The sequence below is a fragment of the Phalacrocorax aristotelis genome, chromosome Z (genome assembly GCF_949628215.1).
Source record: "Phalacrocorax aristotelis chromosome Z, bGulAri2.1, whole genome shotgun sequence".
Lineage (NCBI taxonomy): Eukaryota > Metazoa > Chordata > Aves > Suliformes > Phalacrocoracidae > Phalacrocorax > Phalacrocorax aristotelis.
The window spans coordinates 44,891,019-44,897,018 of record NC_134311.1 but is presented as its reverse complement, the minus strand read 5'-3'; positions in this window follow the sequence as shown (position 1 = coordinate 44,897,018).

Here is a 6,000-nt window from a genome sequence, read left to right as displayed (position 1 = left end):
GAAGTGGCTAGGCATTGCCTGCTGATGGGAAGTAGAGAATAAAATCTTTGTTTTCCTTTTGCTTCCACACATGCATGGTCTTTGCTTTTGCTTTTATCAAACTGCCTTCACAATGACCCACAAGGTTATTTTCCCATCTCATTTTCTCCCCCACCTTCCTGTCCTGCTGAGGAGGGGAGTGACCAAGTGGCTTGGTGGCACCTGGAGTCCAGCCAAGGTCAACCCACCACAGATGTCAGGAAAGATTAACTGAATTTCTTCATGATAAGAGCACCAAATAGCCTCAACTTTCAATCTCAGATGTGATAACATTTACCATGCAGACCTTTTGAGTGAGTGCACTTTTGCATTCACACTTCCAGGCCAAGTTCTGTGATGGTATGGCACTGTCTGGAATCAGACCTGGGCTGTCTAGCCAACGAACAATGAGCTCATGGAGACTAGCTAATGTAGACTCATTGAAAGAGACGAGTATTTGATTCTGTTTCAATCACTTGATCTGTTTGTTTCCAAAAGCACAGCATAGAAATTGAATAGGTTGGCATTGCTGACTTTCCCTAGTTACAATAGTGCTTTTGAAACTGGAACATTGCCTACAACAAATGCAGTGAAATTGCTCCTGGGCTTCTCCATGATGTTCAGACACCTGTGGAGTGCTATGCCTACTCACAGTGCTGTGTAAACAATTCTTTGATCATTGAAGTATTTAAAAAGTGATTTACAGTGAATGACAATAAGTGCCTTAATAACTGTTTCAGTTAAAGCTGTAGGGTAAGTAAACATCTTGCCTGCAAAACCTATTTCATCTACTGTGGCTCTCTGCAGATCCATAAAAACTCGTGTCTTTTGTTACTTATATTTAGAGATGAAACAAATTCTCTTGAAAGTTTCAGATGCTATAAAGAGACCACACTATTAACCATTAGTTCAACCACTAAATTTTGACTGGAAGATTTATTTCTATGCAATCAAAGGATGGTGGTTGGGTTTTGTGAGATAAGAACAACCCCAAGCCTTCAGGTAAAAGCAGCAGACAAAACATTTTCAGGTGCATTAGAGTTTCAGACTAGTATTGCAATTCCAGTATGTAGGCTCTACAGAAAGTGTAGCAAATAGAATGAGTTCTCTGTATACTTTTACTATCATATGTAAAAAATAAAATTGGCATACTCCAGATGACCACTTTACTCTTCAGTTTCACAGTTATCAAATCTCGCTGGGGAGTGCTGTGAAGATTATCTATCAATCAGATATATAGAGACCTACTGATGTATTTTTGTTACTTTGTTGAGGTTAGAGTTCATGGTTCAATATTGTTACATACTAGGCAACTTGTATTCAACAGGAGGCACATGGGTGCCATACTATGGTATACAATTTGGGCAATACAGGAGAATACCCACTCCAATGATATAAAATACTTATGTCCATGAAAAACAAACCAGATTAAAAGCCTCAGTGACTGTGGGACCCTTTTGAAAAGTGACACTAATGTCACCCATATACCGTGGAAAATTTTACTGTGTTGTTTTTGGCAAAAGTCTTCAAATGGTTGTTATTCCTGTGCACTTCAAGAGATAGCAGATCAGTGAGGTATAAAACCCCTAGTTGTTTTCTTTCATCTCAGAAAAAAGAGGGAAAGGCCTGACTTTGCTGCTTTTAAAGCTAATATTTAATATAGAATTTGTCAGACTGGTTAAAAAGAAATTACTTCTCTCTCATGTTTCAGCATTTGGCATTGAAATACAAAGCAGAATGGTCTGAGTGCTTTTTTTGTTCCTGCTGTTTTGATAAGGAAAAGAAAAAAGGCAAAAACCCCACCACAGATAAACTGGGGGATTACCAATAGACATTAAGTAGGACACAATGAGTCAGTATCTCTGCTAACAGATAAACAAAGACACCAATTGTTCTGCCATGAAACAGGGCAAAAGGTAATCAGAGGTAAGAGCATACTAAAATTTAGGGACAGAAAAATACATTAAACCTTCTGAAATAAATCAAAACTTACTTTGGAACTTCACCCTCCTTCTTTGGCATCTTCACCTCCCTGGAACAAATCAGGATATCCTGATCTCATTAAATGACTGCTTAACTTGCTTTTCTCAGAAATGTATTCCATTCAGCCATCATTCACCAAGTGAAAAAATACAGTCAGTTTTCTATATTGACTTAATTTCCTAGGGTACAGGCCGCACTTGTGTTTCAGCTTTTGAACACCAGAAAAATCTGTGGTAGTTTCACATCTAAAGTCCCTTTATCAGGATTTTGAAAGTGTCCACAAAACTATGCCTGATATTCTTCAACTTCTTCTTCATATTATGTATGTACCTGTAACCTTCACCCTGCACTGACATTGCAGATGGGTATATTACCCATTTATTATACTCTCTCTGTTCAGCCTCATATTTGAACAGCATGTAGTAAATGTTTCACCAATTTTCTAATGGTTCAATTTCTATTGTCTGCTCCTCCCCATTTAGTGGAAATTAGATATTTATAACTCCTTAATTTAGAACACATTTCAGTTGCGTTCTCAGTGCTTGAGGGCAAGATGTTTTATACTGGTCATTTCTGAAATACAGTGACTACTGACTACTTTCTAGATGGCTTATATTTGTTCTGGCTTCCATTGAAGTCAAATTTGAATGTATCTTTTCAGACCCTCTGGATCATTCTGGACCATGCTGGTCTTCTCTTTCTAGTGACCAGTAATAAGACATATGGAAACAGCATGAAGCTGCCTCGGGAAGTTCAGACTTGTCATTAGGACAAGGTTCTTCACCAAGAACATGATTGGACCCTGAAACAGGCTCCCCAGGGAAGTGGTCATGGTATCAAGCCTGTCAGAGTTTAAGGAGCATCTGGACGATGCTCTTAGTCATATGGTTAAGTGTTAGGTGGTCCTATGAGGACCAGGGTGTTGGACTCGATTCTTACAGGTCCCTTCCAACTCAATATATTCTATGATTCCTGACAAACTACTTTGGTAAGATGAACAAATATCACACTTGAAAAAAGGAGAAGAAATCATATCCATACTCTGTACTTTATGTGTCTAGATTAAGCACAGTACAGACAGTTAAATTAGAACCTTAAACTGCAGTCAGCTTAAGCTGCCCTGCAGGTAGTGAAGGAAAAGTGGGTTCCAGTTCAGAAGATAAAAGTTAGGTGCTAAAGCAACTAGAAGTACATAGTTTAAATACCCAAACTGAACACTTAAAACGAGGGAAAGGTTAGTGATTTTAGAGACAGGGAACCAGGGACAATTTTCTGTCATGTAGCATTCTCAGATTAAAACCAAATGTCATTCAGACATGAGGCTGTAGTTTAGCTACACAGTTGGGAACACTCACAAGGAGAAATTCAGCATTATGTTATGGAGACGGTCAAAGTAAATGATCACTAATGAGATGTTGGACATGAAAATGCATTCACCAGATCTCCTGGAGCCAAACAGATACTTCCCTTGGCTTTTAAGTTTTCTACTTAGCATATCATCATCCTAGATTTTTCCAAGTGTTTCTATAGCTTGACTCCAGTATTACATTTCACCTTTTATGGTAAAAGCAGTCACTAAAGCAAAGATTCTCGCTGCTGAAAGAACTTCCTAGCGTAAGAAAAAATATTGCCCAGGAGTTTTTCCATACCACCTCTCATATCTCCTTGATCTTTCTGCAGAAGTCCAAAGAACACAGTCCTCTCTGACCATTTATGTTTACACAGCATTCATTGCTAAGCAAACTTAACATCTGATTCATTAGTTTAAGTTCATATATCACTGTGTTCCTTGCTGTTGTTTCTGAAACAAAACAAAAATTTTCTGGCATCTGCCTGGAATGAGAGTGGGAAAAAAAAATCAGCACAAAAACTCTACAGAGAATTTATCTATTTATCTCCAGATAAAGGATGCATCCTCATCTCTCCTCCAGACCCTTTGTGCTGCTGTTGGAAGGAAGAGCCAGAAAATCCTTTTAACTGGTTCCTGGCATCCCCATTCAAAAGAAGAAATCCCGCAGACCAGATGATGGATGCTTTTCCTACTCTGCACTGCACAGCAGCCCCAGCTTAGATGACATATGTTCAAGTTTTACGGTCTGATAACTGTCCCACTCTTAATCACCCAGATAAGGCTGTGGGATGCTCTGTGCCTTCTTCACCTTGGTCTTTGCTGAACGGGACTCCCAGGCCTCTGTGCCTAGGGACAGGGTCCAAGGAAGAAAGGAGGTGCTGGGAGTGGATAAGGATTGAGTCTAACATCTCTTGAGAAATCCTGACCCCATGTGTCCATGGGACCTGAAAGGCTTCATCCAAAGGTGCTGAGCAAGCTGGCTGACACCTTAGCACAGCTACTCCTTAACATCTTGGACAGGTCATGCAGCTTGAGGGAGTATCTTCTAATGACTAGAGAAAGGCAAATGTGGTACCCATCTTTAGGAAGAGCAAGAAGGGTGGTCTGCTGAACTACAAGTCAGCATCTTTTCAGCCCCTGGGAAATTAATTTATTGAGTTCTCTTGAAAATCTGTTCCAGGCACATGAAGGTGGTGGTGGCAGGTAATGGACAGCATGTATTTACCAAGAATAAAAGGGACACCAGTGGATGTCATTTACCTCAACTTTAGCAATGGTTTCAACCTATTCTCCCATGGTATTTTCATATTCTGGTTCAGACATTATGGTCTGGGTGAGGCAAGAGCTACATGAGTAAAAAAGCGGTTTGGTGGTCAGGCTTAAAGGCTTGTGATTAATGGTTTGTGTTCTGTCTGGAAGCTAGTCATGGGTGGCATTCATCAAAAGCCTCTGTTGGGATCTGTCCTGCTTTAGAACTTTATCAGTGACCTGAAGGAAGAGGTAGAGGGCACCTGCCTCAGCTTTGCATATGACACCAAGTTGGGGGACCTGTAGTCAAATACATGAGGACAGGACTGCAAGACCTAGACAGGTGGGAGGAAGGGGACGAAAGTGAAACTTAACAAGGACGAATGCTGAGCTCTGCCCTGGGCAGTGATGCAGGCTGGGCCCAGGCAGCATGCTGAGCAGATACCAGCATCTACCCAGGCAGCAACTGAGGGCCAGCAGCATCCTGGATGGCATGAGCAGTAGGTGGCCCTGAGAGCCCGGGGAGGGATCATCCCCTCTTCCCTCACTCAGACCACATAAGGAATACTGCCTCAACTGCAGGAAAAACATTGACAGACTGGTGGGAGTTGATGGGAGGTGACCAAGATCGTGGGGTCCTCCAAGGAGAGGCTGTGGGACCTGGGCTGGTTCAGCTGGGAGGAGGGACAGCTTTGGGGACACCCAACAGCATCCCAGGCACTGACAGGAGGTGATGGAGGAGATGCAGCTGGGCTCTTCCCAGTGGTGCAGGGTGGGAGGGCAAGAGGCAGCAGCACAAGCTGAAACATGGAAGGCTCAGGCTGGAGATAAGCAGAAGCCTTTTCTCTGTGAGGACAGCCCAGTGGTGGAGCCAAGGCCAAGGGAGGTTAGGTTGTCTCCATCCTTGGGGTTTTTCACACTCTGACTGGGTGAAGCCCTGAGCAGCCTGGTCTGGGCCACCCAGCTGGGACTGGAGACCTCCCCAGGTCCCTTCCTATTTAAAATATTCCATTTTTCGTTTTTCTGCTAACCTACATGCTCCCGCTCTTTTTCTCCACTTTAGACAGATTACAGTCTTGGATTAGAAAGGCCTTGGTGAAACAAAAAGCATTCAGGAGCTTTCCAGGAAAGTCAACAAGTCTTACATCACTACTTCAATCCTATTAACCAAAATAGATTATTAATTAACTCTAGAAGAAACAGTCAGTTTCTCCTATTTCCTACATTTCCCTTTTAGACATCACAGATTCATTCCTTATCCAAAGTTACCGTAACACAAAAGTCAAAACTATGAGAGGAGGACCCTGATAATGGTCAGAGGGCTAGAACACCCCTCCTGTGAGGGTGATGAGGCACAGGAACAAGTTGCCCAGAGAAGCTGTGGATGCCCCATCCCTGGA